General features: G+C 43.6%; 1 protein-coding gene across 1 annotated transcript in view; it reads right to left on the bottom strand.

The window, feature by feature from the left end:
- MAST4 (microtubule associated serine/threonine kinase family member 4) overlaps positions 1 to 20,042 on the bottom strand; it is a 533,198-nt gene that overhangs the window by 366,577 nt on the left and 146,579 nt on the right.

The following is a 20,042-nucleotide window of genomic DNA, read 5'->3' on the forward strand; positions in this document are numbered from 1 at the left end:
CAGCTTTCAGCCAGGGTGGGATGAAGTATCTCGTTACCACTGCCTACTGCACAGGGACTCGCTGGAGACGCATCTCAATACGCAGAGCATGCCCAGCATCACTGGAGCAGACGTGCACTTACGGAGGGACTCTTTCAGTATCTGACATGGAAAATGATCGCAAAGTCAGCTAGCCAAGGGTCAGCAAAGTAGAGATTGTGACCAGCAAGAGGAAGACCTGGAATTCTGTCTAGGTGGAATGGGGCTGGTGCCTCCTTCTCAAAGCTTCTCTCTCCAAAGAACTGGTGGCCACCCAGCCATGTCCGCAGGACCCACAGGGTATACCCATCCGCATCATCAGGACATCAGTATCAGACTAGGCTCAATGAGCAACTCACATCAACCCTGAGCTGTAATATATGTTATGGCTTTAATAGTAAAACAGGTGAACCAATTTGCATGCCACTACTTCCTCGGCACAAGGACTAAACTAGTTACCAACACAGGAAATAAGGCTCCTTGACATCAAGGAGTTAGGTAGACGTGAATATTCACCCAGTAATGAAGCTCAGTGGACATAGAAACCATGTTTGATGTCTATGTACTTCACACTGATACTGGCACAATGAGTGGCCATAGTAGGTGCTTATTAAATATCCAATGACTGATTAAATGACAAGTGGGCTCTTCTTTCCCTGCAAAACACACACAGGCCCAGAGAAAAGATGGCAGGCAATTCAGAGAACCTCATGCAAGGCTGGGAGTGGGTGGGTGGGAATCCAGCCACATACCTCTCAGAAACAGGAGGGACTGTAGCACATGTGGCTGGAGCCCTGCTGCAGAGGCAACATCTGGATTTCCCCCAGCAGATCTGTTCCTTATAAAAGAGCTTCAGTCTCTTGCCTCAGGCAACAAGTATATCCTGCCGGTTAATAACTGTTGGGCTATATTAACTGATTTACTAACAGGGTGCATGGTAACTACTAGCACTATCCAAGTACAGGAGTGAGCTGCAGCTCCCGCCATTGTCCGTGTGAAGAGGCCTAATGCTTTAATCCAAGTGCTTTGAGAAATTTCTATTTTAATTGCAAAGGAAACAATTACTTATTCTGCCAAAATTGCTCTTTTGCCATATTATGTAGTGAAAGCATAGACTATAGGGAAAATGAGATCTGTTTTTGTGATCTTCATCTTGCCTCGGTGACAATGGGAAAGGAAGTTCGCCAGCCTCTCCCGGCCTTGGCTTTTTTGTCTCTAAAATGGGGAGAATGGGCCTGTGTGAATGGTTGAAAGGATTAAAGAATTTTCTAAGTAAAGCACTCAGTAAATGTTAGCTACTTAGCCATAACAGTAGTAAAAATGTTAAGTATCTTTTTCACTTGAGTTTGGTTCCTCTTGGCTCAATAAGTAGGATGTCCACATATAAAGGAAAAAAAGTCACCTATAATCACATCAGAGGAAACCACTGTCAACATTTCAGCGATTCTATACCAGGCTTTCCTTCCATAACCTATATTTTCTTACAAAAATGGGATCATACTGAGTTTTGTCACCTGCTCCCCCCAACCACACATAAGAGATTATGACTTTTTCCAAACAAACAAATATAGTAAATACCAATTAAGTGAAGCATTAGCTCTGTCACTAAAAATTCAAGTATAATTACCCTCTGATTCTGGTCACCACCTCAAAAATGTTCAGGTCGATTTTTATGCAGGAAAGGTCACAGAATTGAAGTCAAATATTTTTATTTTTTTCCTTGCCTTATTTTAAAATATCAACTAAAAGATGAACTAAGAGGAGCTTTGCACAATCTGCCTCCTTTTAGATCTAAAAGCAGGACATCTATAAAGATAGACAAGAAAACCATAGACTGCATTTAAGAAAACTAAGATCAGTATTACATGAAGAAATGATTTAACATAGAAATAAAGTCTTTAAAGGACATCATTTGTTAAGAACATACCAACCTTCAGTGATCAGAATCCATAGATTTTTTTCTTCTGATCTCTTCTATTTTTCTGTATTTTATGTTTTATATTTTCTTTATTCATATTTCAGAAAGAAACCTGATAGAAGGCATAGAAGCTATGTGATGCCAAGGTTTGCATGGTGGAGAAAATCTACTCTGGCCTCACCACTGTTGTGCTCCTGGTGCTTCATTTAATTTTTTTGAAAATATTTTATTTATTTATTTATTTATTTATTTATTTATTTGAGAGAGAGTGAGCGAGCATGAGTTGGGGGGGAGGGAGAAATAGACTCCCCACTGAGCTGGGAGCCCCATGTGGGGCTCAATTCCAGGACCCTGGGATCATGACCTGAGCTGAAGGCAGAAGCTCAACCAGCTGAGCTATGCAGGTGCCCCCAGATGCTTCCTTTGAAAGAAAACTAAGTTTAGAAACAAAAACAGTTGAAGAATTTAATGTAGCAATTGAAAAACTCAGATGGCAAACATTTCAATCGGCCAAATAATTTTATGTATCAGTCTTTTTTCTTTTAGTAGAAATTAATTATTAGACTGTCTCCCTATAACCTCCCTGAGGTTAACAGGTATTTATTTCTTTATCCCCAGGACCAGCCATAGTGCCTGGCACTTACTAAGTGCCCAAAAAATGTTTATTGCCTGAAATGCAGTGAAACTACACTATTTGATCAATACTTGATCAAGTGTGAAAAGAATAAAACTAAACAGATAATTTTCTTAAGCTTCATTTGTAGCATAGCATAAATAGCTAAAAATCCACTAAGGCCTTACTATATATCCCAGGCAATTCCAATATCTTAACAACCCTATGGTGTGCTAGGTAATATTATATACGGGGAGGCAGGGTGGAGAGGGAGAAGGAAAATGGCTTTTATAAAAAGATGGGAAATGGTACCAGAAGGGATTAAATGAGATAATGCACTTAACGCACTCAACCTGGGACAAGGGAAACAGTCAATACACCATCACTTTTCACATTATCAGGAGAACTTTTTCATTCCATCAATATCAACCTCACCACCCTAGCAACAAAATAGGGCAATGTGTTCTTGGAGCACAAAGGAAATAAAGAAAAAGTATTTAATAATAAAGACTAAATAAAGACTAGTATTTCTTTGTGAAAAGAATAAATAGCAAATTCAGAATTAGAGTTATCTCTGGCAGAGAAAATGGGGAATAGGTCCAGGGAAGAAAATGCTGCAATATTATTTTAAGAATCGTTTGCAGGTAATAATGGGGGTCTATGAGTTGAACTTAAAAGTTTAAAGAATTAAGTTGTCACTTGTGGTTTTAATAAATTTAATATTAAAACATCTGAAGAATGTGGCAAATATTAAGTTTAGCTAAGGCTGGCTGGCAGATATATGGATTGTAGTAAATTATTCTCTATTAATTTCTTTTTTTTAAAAGCTTTTATTTATGAGAGACACACAGAGAGAAAGGCAGAGACACAGGCAGAGGGAGAAGCAGGCTCCCTGCGGGGAACCTGATGTGGGACTTGATCCCGGGACCCTGGGGTCACGACCTGAGCCAAGGGCAGATGCTCAACCACTGAGCCATCGAGATGCCTCTTAATAACGATTTAAATTTTATTTAAAAGCTTTAACTAATTCTAGTTAAGTTGAATTTCATTAAGGTTAACTTTATTTTTGTTACCCAGGTTTCCCTAGGAGTGTATTTTTAAAACAGAAAAAAGTCCTGGGATCAAGTCCCACATCAGGCTCCCCAAGGGGAGCCAGCTTCTCCCTCTGCCTAAGTCTCAGCCTGTCTTTCTGTGTGTCTCTCATGAATAAATAAATAAAATCTTAAAAAAAAAAAAAGAAGAAGAAGGAAGTCATGGCAGTGGATGCTGGGAAAGACTGCATTCTGTTCTCCCACGGGCACATAAGGAAACAGGGACGGTTCCTGAATAAATCCTCAGTGTAGGGAATTCATATGCTAGGATCCTGCTCAGGGAATCCAGCCCCACTTTGGAGGGGATGTCGGACTCAGAACAAGCACTGGGGAAGGGCACAAGCAAACAGAACCACCCCACCCCACCCCCGCCACACACACACACACACACACACACACACACATACACACACACACTCCAAAGCACACTCTCAACCCTTCAGTGTCATCAGATCTCCCAGGGCACTCGAAAGCAAGCAGAGACCACTGCTAACAGGACCCCTGTGCATCCTTTCCCCAAAGTCACTCTGCCTCCCACTGCCCCGGACATTTTATGTGCTACTGTACCATGTGGAAGTCTCACCTTGGTGTACCAGGCCGGATGTGTGTCTTATCAAAGGAAAACAAAGAGCGACACTCGAGTGGTAAGGACAGATTTTAATCAGGAGTAACTACTGTAACAGGGGAAAAAAAAAAGAGTTCAGTGTGAACTGAACTCACCTTCAATTTGTCCACAGTAACGAGTGTTTTAATAAGAGAAGGAGGGAGTAGGGCAGGGAGCCAGTGGAGGCTCAGTCGAGTCAGGGAAGTGAAAAATTATACAGGGTTACGCAGTGTAACTGCGATGAGGCCAGCTCTGTATGCCAGCTAGCAGTCACCAAATTCAGATCCTACCCTCCCACAGAGCCTGGGACACAGGGTCCCTATTTACTCGCCCAAACAAAAATTTCTGACAGCATTAAGTTTTCTCAGGCAGGCCCTTTAAGAGGACTGGGGTCATGCTAAGAAGGTTGCCCTGAGCTGTGAGAACCTATGCCAGTGTTTGTTTGTGTCTTTACAGGCCAAGTCCGAGGCCTGGTTGAGAAGGAGGGCTCAGAGGAACCCGGCTAGAGTTTGGTCAAGGACAGACTCTCCGTCAGCCTTCGATTCTTTTATTATGTCAACAGAGCCTAACCCAAAGGAGGCATTTTGAGGTTCAATCATTGACCCGTTTTTGGAATTCAGTTTGAACTAAGCTTTTCAATTTACTCCATATATTTACCCCATATGCTCTTCGAACCCAACAGGACATGAAACCATGAAAGCTGCCAGTAATGTTACGGTAGACTCTACAGCCTACTTCCTGAGCACCAACTCTGACCTCCAAGTGATTCTATCACTTTTTCGTGAGCTTCTCCAAGTCTCAGTTTTCCCAGCTGTGAAACAGGGGTAAACTTAGGGGGTGTTCTGAATACCCCAAAAGAAAAAACATCATACAGTGGACCTTCAGTAATATTAGCTTAAAAAAGTAAGAAACACAAAAAGCGACCCAGGACACAATATATCCTAAGGTGAGCAAGAAATAAACTTTTGTGAAGCCACTGGAAAAATAATTCAATTAGGAAACACACACATATACAATGAAATATTTATCATCCTGTCACCGGTTAGATTTTAGACGTCATTATTCCTGCATGAGTCTTATCCTTAGGAATCACATGAATGTTATAAATTGAATGGTCTGTTAGCACAACACATGGGAGGTTTTTATTCCTGCCTAGATCCCCATTAGTGTTAATAGGGAAAAAGAGGACAACAGATGGATTTAGGGCAGTCATTAGAAGGTACTAACATTGTGCCATACTTGATAGTGACTACATCGAACTTTATATAAATTCGCTTTCTGATGACTACCAAGAGCCTCTAAAAAGTGTGTTGCTGTTGTATTCATGCATCATTTGCTGCCTACAATTTAAGAAAATTAGCATCTGTCAACTGCATTATTCAGCTGCACAGGGTGGAAATTAATGGATAATACCATTCCTAATTTCTTGGAGGAGAGGTGAGCTTGCCTACCAATCTGGCTGCTTTATTTTAATACCAAATTGAGTTTGCTGTTACAACTGGTACTGTGATCGGCTCTGTGGTCTTTGGAAACACATTTATAAAATTCTGATATGTTTATTACAGCATTTATTACATATATTCTCCTGACATAACTAGAAATGTAGAGGCGATAAACAGAGGTCCATATTAAAGCAGAAATCGGTTGGCCAGATTGAAAAACTTGTCAAGCTTCAAACACACAGGTAGAAGTTGCTTGAATGGGCTTTTCATATTGGTTATTGCTATTGTTTTGGTCACGGGCCTCTACTGAACAGAGGGGAAGATACGTGGCCTTTTAAGACTGTATTTTAAAATATGTAGAGTACTGAGCCTAGACCCAGATCATGCCTTGGTTCTATGTAGGCTACATATGGTCTCTTCACTGGAGTGTGTGTTTCCCTTTGTTTCCATCCTGAATCCCAAGAAACAAGACAACCTCCATAAATGCATGCTTTCAAAAATGAAATACATGCTTTCAAAGCCCCCCAAAGCATGAAGTATCCCTCTGAAGTAGGAAAATACCAGGTCAGCAATAATTTTAGCAGCATGGCTCTATAAAGAATTAAATATAGCCTCTGGAGAACTACTTTATCATCAGGGAATAATGGTACCTGACTAGATTTAAAAGCTTCCAGTAAAAAAGTTCCTTATCACTTGAAGTGCAACGTAGATTCTGCAGTCAGTCGGCAATCTTACATGTGGGGATCATTTCTCTCGGATTACAAACAAGCCATCAAAGGGAAAACAAGACCTGGTAACTACTAACAAAGTAGTCTTTAGATACGGCTTCTGGGGCTCAGTTATACCTAAAAACTCTGAAAAAGTTTGTTTCTCCCTCTAAGGCACCAGCCAGGGACACAAGGATGCTGAGGGAGTGGCTGTGTTACTGTCACGGGGTTTGGCCAGGTGGGGGAACCACAGGAGGGAGGGAAGGAGGATAAGCCTGGCAACCCAGCAGAAAGGGGTCACCCATTCAGCTCCCTCATTCTTTGTCTCTACATTTCGGCTCCCTGCCTGCTGCCAACCTGAGCACCTGCTGAAGCTCTCCACACAGCTCCCTGAACATTCACATCCACCACTCAAGTGGGACACGCCACCGTTTGACCCTCCCCACTTGCCACTAAAACCTCCCTTGCTCGCTTGCACCTCTGGGCATATGCAGAAAAGAACTAAAAGCAGGGACCTGAATGGATATGCGTACACCAAGTGCACAATATCATTCACGGGAGCAGATGACAGATGAGCAGATGAACACAATGTTGTATAGACAGTCAACGGAGTACCACTCGGCCTTCGAAAGGAAGGAAATTCTGACACATGCTCCGACGTGGATGAACCCTGAAGACGTGCTCAAGAAAAGAAGTCAGACACAAAAGGGCAAATACTGTATGACTCCTCTGATGGGAGGCTCCTGGAATGGAATTTCTGTCTCAATTTCACTGAGACAGCAAGTAGAACCGTGGATCCTGGGGGATCCTGCTGTACACTGGGTACAGAGTTTTAGTTCGGGAGGATGACAAAGTTCTGGAGGTGGATGGCAGTGATATTTGCACAACAAATGGTTACAATGGTGAATTCTGTTATGTCTATCTACACACACACACACACACACAATAAACCACGTTCATCTGCTTGGCTAAAACTCCTGCACCTTCCCAAGAAAAAACAAGGTCTGTTTTTATTGTCTAGGAGGCACCCACATTAAACTACGTCAGCACCTGCTCTTGCAAATTCCACTCAACTAACTTAACCCTTCCAATCACATATGAGTCAGAGGAACTGAGTCTTCCCCAGAGCACCCCCAAGTTTAGAAATGGAGAAAGGCTGAAGGCCAGGACAAGTCACTGGCTAAGCCAGGGAGAATGCATGAGTCAGCAGCCACTGTCCTCAAATACACTCCATCATCCCTAAGATGCTTTCCTCCTCTGCTTCACTGCTCACTCCCAAACACTGGTTCCCTCATCATAGCGACTGTCACACTTGCAGCAATTAGAGCCTTCCTTTATTCATCTTCAGCTGCTACTACAACACAGAGACATGGTTCCTTCCATCTTCCCTCTCACATGGGTGACTGACTTCCAATTTCTTGTCCCCGCTGCAAAAGAATAACTATACCTAGACAGCATCGGCAACGCTGCTAAATCACTCTTCTTAATAGCACAAATAAATATAATTTGAGAAACCAACAGGCTTGTGACCAGAGAGCGAAGTTCACCGATTCCGATACTGAGAGCTGCTATTCTCGTCTTAAAAGAAAGAAAAGTATGTACTTACTCACACAAGCAAAGTCCAAAGCTCCGCCTTGACCTTAAGGCCTTAAAGACATCACTGCCTCCCATTGGGGGATCTCCGATTACTAGGAAACTGAATTGAATGGAGAGTGTGCACATGCCTTCCGAGAGGGTGGCAGGCAAAGCATGTAATGCCACTGGGACACCAAGGCCTGAACCCAACTAAGAGTACCATGCAGCCACCACTAAACCTCGGTTCTGCTCCAAGACTCAAACCCAATGGAGACACCCAACCTCACTGCGTGGAATAGTCTCGCCAGCATCCTATATCACAAAGGACAGCAAGGCAACAATACTAACCACGAGGGCCTGGTGAGAAAGGTAAGAGGACACTTTAGAAGGAAGCTTGCAGCAACCAAAGCAGAGAGCGGATGGTGCGAGTGGACCAAGTCCAGAGTGGGTACACGACACATGTTTTGGGACATCACGAAAGGCAAGTTGCACACTGTGAGAGTGCTATGGACTGGGGAAAACTAACAGAATGCTCACATTTATAATACAAAACTGACACCCTTTGGACAAACCATCTCTAGCTGCCGCTGCCACTATCAACCACAGCTGAAGTTTTAAATCAAAAGCAATCTTAGTTGTGGGCAATATGGTAACATGACTCGAAGGTACTCTCTTTACCCTCGATCACAGATGGCCACCATGTTACCCCTAGCATTTTATGGTGAAAGGGGAAAAAAAGCCAATATACCATGTATTTGCATGTGGAACAATCTGAATCCATACTCAGAAATATGTTTGGTCTTTTTACCCATCTTTTGTACCTATCCATTTACCTTAAATTGCTCTTTAAGAAGAAGTAGGTCTTCTCATCCACCAATATTACCACTCTCAATCTCTAATAAGGGAAGCTATTGGGATCAAATGAATGAGTACATGAAACAGAGTTTGGTACACTGCAATGTTCCTATTATCACAAGTGCTCACACCACCCAGCAAGTTCTCCCATTCTGCAATGAGACCCAGTCCCTGCCAGCAAATCCTTGCTGCACCTACATCACCAAGAGGTCTCCATGCAGAGGATGATTATCTGGATTTAAAATTCTTATGAAAAATACATAATGGTTTTGCCCTAAGCGCTAGCTGTACAGACCAAAGGCTAATGGGCCAACCTACAAGTGATTTTTAAACAAGTATTAAACAGAGCTTACCCTAATGAGAACATGGTCATAAGAATCCGACAGCGAGGGGTGCCGCGTGGAATGGCTGTCTGCGTGAGGGCACCCAGGAGCTGGGTGGTGGCCGTGTCTAGGCAACGCTGGGCATAGGTCAGAGTTAACATCTGCAATCTGGCCTCCCTCCATCCACGTATTGAAATATAATTCAGCAGAATGAATTGCTAGACATGCCTAAACCCCCTGGGAAATGACAGATATTGATGAATGCTGTTGGAAAGATATATGGAAGGAAACGGCAAATAAATAGAACCATTTTTTCTCAGAGTCAGTTTGCGGATATGTGGAGCAGCTGTTAAACTACTTGTCAAGCTCCCGGTTCTCCCTTCCTCTTGCTCCTTCCTCTTTCCCATCTGCCTCCACACCTTTCGAAAACCCCCGGGAGGACCAGAATCTTGCACGCTTCAAAATGCCAACCAAATGAGTAGGAGTCATCCCCTCTTTCCCCAGCACATTCCGACTTCCCAACCCAGCTTGTCCAATTCCTTCCGAAATAGCTTTCCATCTAAACTGCCTTCTCCAGATCCTGGAAACATGTTCAATGTTTAAACTCATGAAACTGTTGAATTCAAATCCAAAATTCCCAGCCTATTACTGTGTAGTAGCTGCGTGGCCTTGGTCAGACCTCTTATTCTCTTATACCCCAGTTCCCAGCACATGTTCTATAAAATGGAAGTGACTGAGCAAGCCTATACTGTGGTTGTGAGGACTAAAGATTGTGAACAGAGAGCCTCTCGGGCCATCTAGCAAAGAGAAGTCCTGGGATAAACAATGGCTTATCCCCTCTTCTTTCCAATGCAGAACACCTTTTCCTGCCAAAGGCATGCCTCCTTGGCATCGTCCTCAGACTGGATCGAATTCTCTCCAGCACAGGGCACTTCAGGGATAAGTGGTTCTCATTCCTTCATCAAGAGAACTCAGGATCATAGAGTGAGAAACCAGTCAGACACAGGTTTGTATCCTAGTTTCCCCATTTATTAACTAGAGAACCCTGGATACATTACTTGTCCTCTCTGAGCTCTATTTTCATATCTCTAGTGATGATGACAATAAGTAACACATGTCAAGTGCCCAGCACAGTGTGGAACACATAGTTTATGTTCAGTTGTGGTTTAAGTCCCCCTCCAGGATATTTTACCCATCTTGGCATCATGGGCATTGAATCCATACCCCAAGCCCTGCCAGCCTTCCCTTTCCCCATCATACCACCTGTTCCTATGTGGCTCTGTGTGCAGAGAATCCAATTTATCATTATATACAATATGCTCTCTCCAGTGTCAATTCTGTCTCCTGGGACTGTACCTCATATGTGTTTGCAGCCATTCGTCACATCTGGCACACAGAACGTACCAAACTTTTACATGATCACAAACTTAACGTCTGTGCATAGTAAACTCTCCATTCTACCTTTCATTTCTATTTCTACCAGGGGTTCATATTTTTCCATTACTCTGTGGTTCCACATTGCCTAGAAAAATATTCGAACTTGGTTCAATTGTTTGTTCTGTAACCACAGCAGCAAAGACTCAGTAGCCTTAACGTGTCACTTTTCTTGGTTTTGACTTTCCCTTCTAAAAAGCATCTCCAAAAAATAAGTAAAAAAAAAAAAAGTGCATCTCCAAGGAAGTCCGACACCTCCACAAAATACTGCATCTTTTCAAAGTAAGCCTCAAAACGGTAGATGACAATTTGCACTCAGCATCTTGCTTTTGGAGAAATTATGACCCCTATTCAATTACATTCTTTTGCACCCTAAGATGCTTTGATTGACACACCCGAATGTCACTGGCAGCCCTGAGATGCTAAACATTTCTGACAACTGCCCTACATCTAAACGCTTATGACAGAGGCCAAGGACGAGCTAGCCGTCAGGAGCTTTACAAGAGAAACAAAAAGAACAAAGGCAGCCACGAGGGGATAAAACAAACTCCCTATCACAATCCGAGCATAAATTCCCAGACGAATCCAAATTTCCCAACAAGTTCTGTTTACCCAAGGAACCTTTCATATACACACTCTAGTTCACCTAACAATGTCCCTTCACATATTATTTATTTGGAACAGATTCTAGTTCCAAGCTGACATTTATTCCAAATGGATTTCAAACTCTTCCTCCTCAATGACAACATCTATGCTTCCTGAAGAATCTAGTATTTTTTGTCTTCTGAGACGTTTGTTGATACTGGCTAATGAGTAAGGAAAAAAATCCGCAACACCACTGTGAATTCAAAAAAAATACCACAGGAGATCTCCTCCAGTGATTCCTAACGGTAGTTTGTTCAAGACCCCATTTCTGGGGAGAGAGACCTCCACCAGGGAGTGTACAGCTTGCTCTCCTTCCTCTCTTAGTAGGAAAGTTCATGTCCCTCTCACCTGGCTTAAAAGCAATGGAATCTAAGAAAGGATGTTTATCTAAACTGCAACCCGACACCCGGAATTAAGCTCCCACAAATCACCAAGTGCTTTCCAAAACCTAACACAACACTGCCCTTGTTCTTAAGAAGAGAAAAAGGAAAGCCACGATTATTATCCCGATTGCCTCAGCCCTGCTTAGAAATTAATGAGAAGCGATAGGGTCAGAAGTGGAATTCCCAGACGAATGGAAGTCAGCCTTCCATTTCTGGTCTACTCCTTAGTCAGTGAGTTCTTCTGAAAGCTTAGAGGACAGAAAGCGGCCTTGAATGACAGGATCGCTTCTTCATGTTTTAAAGTAATGGTATCAGTAGACAAGCCAACATTCCTTTGCAGAGAATTTCAACCATGATTATGGAGAAATCAGTGTGCTCAGTGCTGGGGGGGTGTGGGGCACGTAGCCATGTGGTTATTCCAGTCACACACACCCTCCAAATAGCCATCTGGTCAAGACTTACAGTCTGATCATTTTCTTCTAGCAATTTCGTTCAATGCATTTGACCTCCCATTACTGGAATCCAGGGAGAGGACCATGGCTGTTGAAGGCATGGAAATAGAGCACATGCATACAGACTTGCCTACATCAAAGAAGCTATCACGCACCTGGTCTGCTTGGAGTCGTCCACCAAGATGGCCCCATCTCTGAGGGGACTCAGCAGCCAGAAGGTCAAAGAAAACATATGAAAGGATATTGTAGGAATGCCTGGGTGGCTCTCAGAACATGAACCTAGAGTTCCAGGATCGAGTCTCGATCAAGCTCCCTGCATGGAGCCTGCTTCTCCCTCTGCCTGTGTCTCTGCCTCTTTCTCTCTGTCTCTCTCATGAATAAATAAATAAATAATTTTTTTAAAAAAAAGGATATCATACTAACATCTATATGTAGGGCTTCTGACCTCTTGCCTGCCTTACCACGCATGGTCCTGTGAGACAGCATGTCTAAGAAGGCCTAGGTACAAAACCATTCCAGTCTTTACCGAAAGACTTTGCAAATAAAAATATAAGATGCCTAAATACATTTGGATTCAGATGAATCTGAATACACATGGCCCCATATTTTATACTGGACCGAAGTACACTAAAAATATCACTAGTGTGGTTCGTCTGGTATTATTCACTGGGCGTCATGCGTTTTGTCTGACAACCCTATTTACTGAGCACTTAATATGGGCAACGGCAGGAAACGTTGCTTTGCGAATGCGAGGCAGAGTTCCTGGAGGAATTTACAAACTAGTAAAAGGGATGATAGGTCTACAAATAAGAGAAAATTAAAAGTGATCCATCCTGTAAGAAGAGAGCAGTGGGGAGGAGGAAAGACAGAGCTGTTGAAGAATCAGCAAGTGATGTGAAGAGGCGTTTGGGATGGAATCAGAATGTAGAGTAAAGGATCGTGAGTTTTACATCCCTGTTTTGTACACCTAAGTAGATGTCTCAGTGCTATTTGGTTTTTAAACAATTTTATTTATTTGAGAGGGAGAGAAGGAGCACAAGTGGGGGGGGGGGCAGAGGGAGAGAGAGCAGCAGACTTCCTGCTGAGCAGGGAACCCCGATATGGAGCCCAATCCTAGGATCCTGACATCAGGGCCCAAGCCAAAACCACACAATCAAATGAGCCACCCAGGCTCCCCTCACTGCTGTGAAGTTTGTACATGTATCTTTTTCCTCCTAATTTTCTTATTATTTATATACCACTGCAGCCAAAACCTCGTGTAATGGAGCACAGCCAAACAACAAAACGTTTTTGCATTAACATTCCTGACAACCAAGGCAGGCATGGTGGGTGACCTAACTCTCACCACTCCAGCAAGAGAATTCAAAATTTTCAGACTAATTTAATCTCGTCTTGCCTTGTTCTGAGCCCAGAGAAATTTGCTTCAGATTTTTTTTTAACAAGGGCATAGACATATTTAATTATTTCTGTCCTGTAGAGTGGTGTAGGGCAAAACTACGGGCATATCCTACATCACGGGACACCAGACATCTTCAGTGTCTACCCTTTGTAAAAGTTTCACCCCCAGCAGTGAACAAGTTAGCAATGGGTTAAAAGCAAAGAAGTGACTTAGCCTGCAGCTCTCCCCTCTGGCCCTGATGTGATGCAGGGCACCTGACACAGGACTGTCAAAGAACAGAGAAAGGATCCGGCTGGGCAGACCCAAGAAAATAAATGTAGCCCTGACAATATGCGTTGATTAAGTACTTGAATGACAATGGAACATGACAATGACAAATGCAGGCTACCACCACCGGAGTCATTAATATATCAGAAACACTAATTTTTATAAATCTTTAAACTTCCCGGCTGGTGGCGTTTGCATTTCTTTGCCTACTCCTTCTACTGCGGAGTTGACATCAAGTCAGCTTCATTTTCAGTTTCCAGCCAGGAAGTTAAAGAAAAAGAAAAAAAACGGTCTACATTCTTGATCTCTGATTAGCCACTGAAAATGAGTTTTAAACAAGAGATGGATGGCCTGGGGTACTGGGTTTCAGAGGCCGATGACAGGACATCACTGGAATGCTCCTCTGGAGGAGACAGCAGGCTTCCGTGCCCAACAATGGAGAAAGTATTTTTGTGAGAAGGGAGGAAAATGCAGGGAAACCAGTCTCTGCAAAGACTTTTTCCCCCCTCTCTCTCCTCTTGGTAGCTAAAATTACTTACTACTCAAGCTTGAAGGGACCTGGAGACCGTCTGCTCCAATTCACTCATTTTACAGATGATTAAGTCATGAGCCAGAAACCAAGACACACCTTACTTAGAGCTGTACCCCTGACTGGCATCTGGGCCTCTGATCCCCATTTCACGATTCCCATCACACCCTGAAACAGCGGTGTGTAACATGTCAAGATGCTAACTCCACCCGGCCAAGTCACTAGCCTTCTATCTCGAAATCCCATTCACTGTAATCCATGTGTTCCATTCTCTTCCTGACACACGTCTCCCCTAATCACTACTGCATCACACCCAGCTACTATGCCTGTGTTATCTAGAGGATTCCAGCACATGAGCAGTTAGCACCTTGCATGCACCTCTATGCAGGTGCGCTACAGTTTCATTGTACGTGTTAAGAAAATGTTACAAGAGCCAGTTGCCCATATCCAACTGCATGTTGGATCCATGTGTGCTCCAGTGTGGCCTTCCCCAACTTTATCTCCCCTTCCCTAATAATTCCAGGGAGTGCTCGGTGTGGGATTTAATAAGTAACATGGATTTTTCTATCATTTAAAATTGTATTTCATGTTCTTAACTACAACATAGTTGGGGCACCTGGGTGGCTCAGCAGTGGAGCATCTGCCTTCGTTCAGCTCAGGGCATGATCCTGAGGTCCAGGATCGAGTCCTACATCAGGCCCCTTGCAGGGAGCCTGCCTCTCTCTGTATCTCTCATGAATAAATAAATAAAACCTTTTTAAAAACACCAAAAACCAAAAAAAACTATAACTTAGTTAATTCAACTTTTATGGCTTTCTCACAGACAGTGAAGCATCACATGGATAAAACCATGTCATCTTTTATAGATGATACATATAAGGAACTGAGAAGATAAGCTGGGAATCTGCACACTTTTCAGAACCTGAAAGCGTACCATGCATAAAGGGCAGGAAAACCATGTCCAGCCATGCAGGCCTCAGTCTACCTTACTGAAACAAAACAAAATTTCGGGGATGTACACAAATATAAAATCAGTGGAGAGAAAACAAAAAAGAATGTAACTGTGCCCTTTCGAGCAATCCACCCCTTGCCAACAGTGACTCCCCAAATCCCAACTGAAATCAACTTTTAATTCTAAAGAGAATTTTAAGAACAAACTGCTAGAAATTTTGATATGTGGACTCAATAAATTTGTTTTTCTCCCAGGAATAATCAAAACCCGTTATTTATAGAACCCCACGAGAACACCAGAAATATGGGGGAGATACCAAGAGCGTAAGAGAGAGACTAAAGGGGGGAGGGAGGATCCATAGCGCTTTGTGGATCCCAGCATTCACATAGCTTTCATTGGTTTCCATTACGTTTCCTCACTAGCCTGACACAGAGAGCCTCCTTATAATAATGTTTAGACACATACGACTTTTAAACTCACACCTGCAAAAACTTGTCTAGACCACTGGGACGCTCTTCCTTGGTGTACTTTAAAGAATTTCAGGTATGACATTTGATTTGCCATATCCACACCATATCCAGTTGAAGATCCAGAAGGCAAACTTATTTTGCAGGTGAGGATGGTTCAGTTCTCAGCAATCGGCTGATTTTCCTACTTGAGAAATCTTGAAATTCTAGGTCAACAATGACTTAAGTCCCAAGATACTTTCTGCTCTTCAGGAGGCACCTCAAAAAGCTTAAGGGAGGGCAGCCGGGGTGACTCAGTGGTTTAGCACCACCTTCAGCTCAGGGTGTGATCCTGGAGACCCGGGATCGAATCCCACGTCGGGCTCCCTGCATGGAGCCTGCTTCTCCCTCTGCCTGTGTCTCTGCCTCCCTCCCTCTGTGTGTGTGTGTGTGTGTGTCTCTGATGAATAAATAAATAAAATCTTAAAAAAAAAAAAACTTAAGGGAAACTGAGTCTTCCATCAACCTCTTAATTAACAATCAAAACTAAATTTCAAGTCCTTCGAACTCTATCTGGTACAAAGTTGTCCAACAGCTTTCTGATGAGCCAGCTTTGCTGACCTAGCATGGCTTCCAGCACTCTCTGGAGCTCTCGCCACTTCAAAGCAAACAGTCTAGTCTCTCATCTGACTCTCGGTATAAGAAAGACACGTTTGATTCTTCAAGTCCTCATTTGGATCATCTCTTAATTAATTCTCCCAGCATGCTTGATATCATCACCTCTGGGAAGGCTTCCATGGTACAAAAGACCTGAAAGAGGTATTGGAGTTTCCAGCAGGTCTCTGCAGCCTGGCTCTGAACAAGGTGGCCACATGGCAGTTCCCAAGCAGCAGGTGACCAGGGGCCTGGAAACCACCTTATGATCACCTATTTAGGGGGAGCAATGAGTCCCTGGTAGGCCATCTGCATGGGAGATGAGCCACGGCAGAAGGCTCCCTGACACAGAGCCACTGGGAGGCAGCATCTGCCACAGGAACCAGCTAACAGCTGCAGGCTCCATTAAGAAGTCTCTGGAGATTCTCCTACTCTGACAAGGAGAAATCGTACAACGAAAATACACAAGAGTCCTCTTATAATTAGAACACCTAGATATCAACAAAATATCCAGATACCAACTGACATAGGAGTGGCAAAGACAGTGGTTTTAATTTTTTTTTCTTATTCATGATAGACATAGAGAGAGAGAGGCAAAGACAGAGGAGGAGGGAGAAGCAGGCTCCATGCCAGGAGCCTGATGTGGGACTCGATCCCGGGGCTCCAGAATCGCACCCTGGGCCAAAGGCAGGCGCTAAACCACTGAGCCACCCAGGGATCCCAAGACAGTGGTTTTAAAGGCTACTGCAAAGCAGGCACTCTCACCAGGAAGAAGAGTCTAATGGATCTGTCTCTTGATTGCTTAGCAACCCACGAGAATGGGTGGACATTGTCCAGTTTTATAACTATTGTTGATGAACTACACACTTCCACAAGTTCTAACGTAAAACATTAAACCAACTGCTCCGAGTACTACGCCCTCAGCCTGCAGATTTTTTTTTAAATATTGACAAACAGCAAAACGAACAGAAATAGGAGGTGTTCAAGCCAGTACAACCTTAAGTCAGAATTATCTGTGGATCTGGGGTTTTTTTCTCTGTTGGCCAGGAACCAAGAACCCAAACTGAGAGCATCACGAGAGAGCACCATTTACAACCACTGTAAATGCCTTTGCTCTTTAAGAGTTTCAAATTTTGCCAGATTTCAAAATATTAACATTTCACTCATCCTTCAACGCCTGGTTAAGTCCAACTCAGCCCACCCAGTGCTCAGTCCCCAACACCACCACACGCCCAGGTCCCCACTTCCAATCCTCCTTTCAAGCTCTCATGGGCTTGGTCTCCACTACTGAGAAATTTCACTACAGGGCACCAAAACTCATTCTTACACAGTGTGGCTCCACTCTCCCACCACTGTCTTAAATGACCCTCAAACAGACTTCTCTGGTATGTTCTGCGGAAGTACTATTCCCAGTACACACATTTCCCTGTATCTTCACCTTTCCCTCAAACAGGTAAGACAGCCTTCACTTCTGATTCATGATCTCAGTTCTTAAAGGGGGTGTTGATGCTTCCAAGAAACCCTATTACATGTATAGCTCCCTTCCTGTTCTCCAAGACCACGTGACTTCCTTCTCTACTCGACGCCCATATAATCCTGACCGCTCCCCAGGGGTCTCATAAGGTGCTGAGAAAAGTGAAGCCACCAAATCTATTAACCTACCTACTTTTTATTAAGTGCATTTGTTGAAAGCAGCAATATGGAAAGGGAACATTTAAAAATGAAACTTCTAAAAAATAAAAAAATAAAAAAAATGAAACTTCTTACTCTCGAGATACATGTAGATTCCCATGTAGTAGGAAGAAACAATACACGGGACCCCAGTCTTCCTCAATGGCAACACCCTGCGAGCCTCCAGTAGACCATAACCAACAGTATGAAGACACCAACACAGTCAAGATACGGAGCATGTCCGTCACCAGAGGACCCCTTATGTCGCCCATTTATAGTCACACTAACTGCCCGCCAACCTCCCCCTCCTGCTGCCCTGGCCAACACTCACCGGTTCTCCACTTCTACAACTGTGTCATTTCTTTTTTTTTCTTTTTTTAATCTACGATAGTCACAGAGAGAGAGAGAGAGAGAGAGAGGCAGAGACACAGGCAGAGGGAGAAGCAGGCTCCATTGCAGGAAGCCCGACGCAGGATTCGATCCCGGGTCTCCAGGATCGTGCCCTGGGCCAAAGGCAGGCGCCAAACCGCTGCGCCACCCAGGGATCCCCCAACTGTGTCATTTCAAGAATGGCATAGACAAATGAAATTAAACAGCATGCCTTTTTTCATGTGGTGTAATTCCCTGGAGACTCACCCAGGCTGTCATCCCCATCACCAGTTCATTTCTTTTTACTGTTGAACAGTATCCCATGATCCAGATGTACCTAGACTACCTGACTACCTGTTTTTGTATCCTTTTGCTCCTCCTTTCTCCTATTTCTAGGAAGGAGGCACCCCTTCTACGAAGGAGGCACCCCTTCTCCTATAAAAAGGCCAACCTTCTTACACGTGCTGCAGATACATTGCCAGGTTTCTCCCAAAGCACTATCATCTCTTTCTTCAATAGCATCCCAACACCTGACAAACATGCTCCATGGACCTATGCTAAGATATCTCCTTCTGACCCATCATACCTTTCGAGCTCCCACCCATGTCTCTAGTCTCCCTCACAGCACCGCTCCTCGAAAGAGCTGCCTACACTCAACTACCAACCAATTAGCTACCTCTCATCCCTTAGCTGCCATTTGCTCTTAACCCAACTCCATACTAGCTTCTTTCCCCCACCTCACTATCTCCCCAACATAACCAGTGACCATACTGTTGACTCCGTAGACAGTTTCTTATCATCATCTTCCTCTCTGAGATGGAGCCCATCCTTTCCTGCCCCAAATACAACTGTCTCCCTTTCTGTGATTCCACAGTCCTATCTGACATGCCCAGCTAGCAAGTCTTAGAGGTATTTCAAACTTAACATACTGAAAACTGAGTTTATCCCATTTTCTTTATTGAAACCAACTTCTCTCTCAGGCTTCTGCAACTTACCAAGCATCATGTTGCCACTGCCCCTGGTATAGTTGCATACAGAGGCAATGGACCAGCAAGGACCATTCTGATGCACCCCCCACTCCCCACCCAACAGCAGCCAGGCTGGCATTTGGCCATGTGATCATGTTCCAGAATCCTGAAAGAAAGAATGTGAATGGACAAGAACGTGTCTTTTCCAGGCCGGGGCTCTTAAGGAGCTGGAAAGCTTTCTCCTCTGTTTTTCCACTTCTCTCAGCTGGAAGCACAGCATCCACCTTAAGGCCACAAGGAAGAATAAAGCCAGAGGATGGAAGGAGCTTGATTCCCTGACTCACCACGAGGAAGACAGCTGCCTGCTAACCTGCACCATGCACGTGAACAAGAAATAAATGAGTACTGGGATAGGCTGTTGGTATGTTCTTGTTTGCTTGCTGCAGCATTCTAGCACACATCATTATATCTAAGCATGGAATTATGAAAATAAAGACATGGAGGGCATCAGGGAGAATATTTAGGAGCGATATTTACTAAACACCTAGGCTGCCCATTTTAAAAAAAAGTCTTATTTGATGTAAATTCACTGTAATCTCAATTCTTTGCTCGTCCACTACGCTAAGGAGGCCTCTAGGATGAGACACCCATGCTACACAGCACCGAAACACAAAGGCCTCCAAATTAATTTTAAAGAAAAAGATATTGTCTAGGATTGGGCTGTTTC

Source organism: Nyctereutes procyonoides, unplaced genomic scaffold (assembly GCF_905146905.1).
Source record: "Nyctereutes procyonoides isolate TBG_1078 unplaced genomic scaffold, NYPRO_anot_genome, whole genome shotgun sequence".
Classification (NCBI taxonomy): domain Eukaryota; kingdom Metazoa; phylum Chordata; class Mammalia; order Carnivora; family Canidae; genus Nyctereutes; species Nyctereutes procyonoides.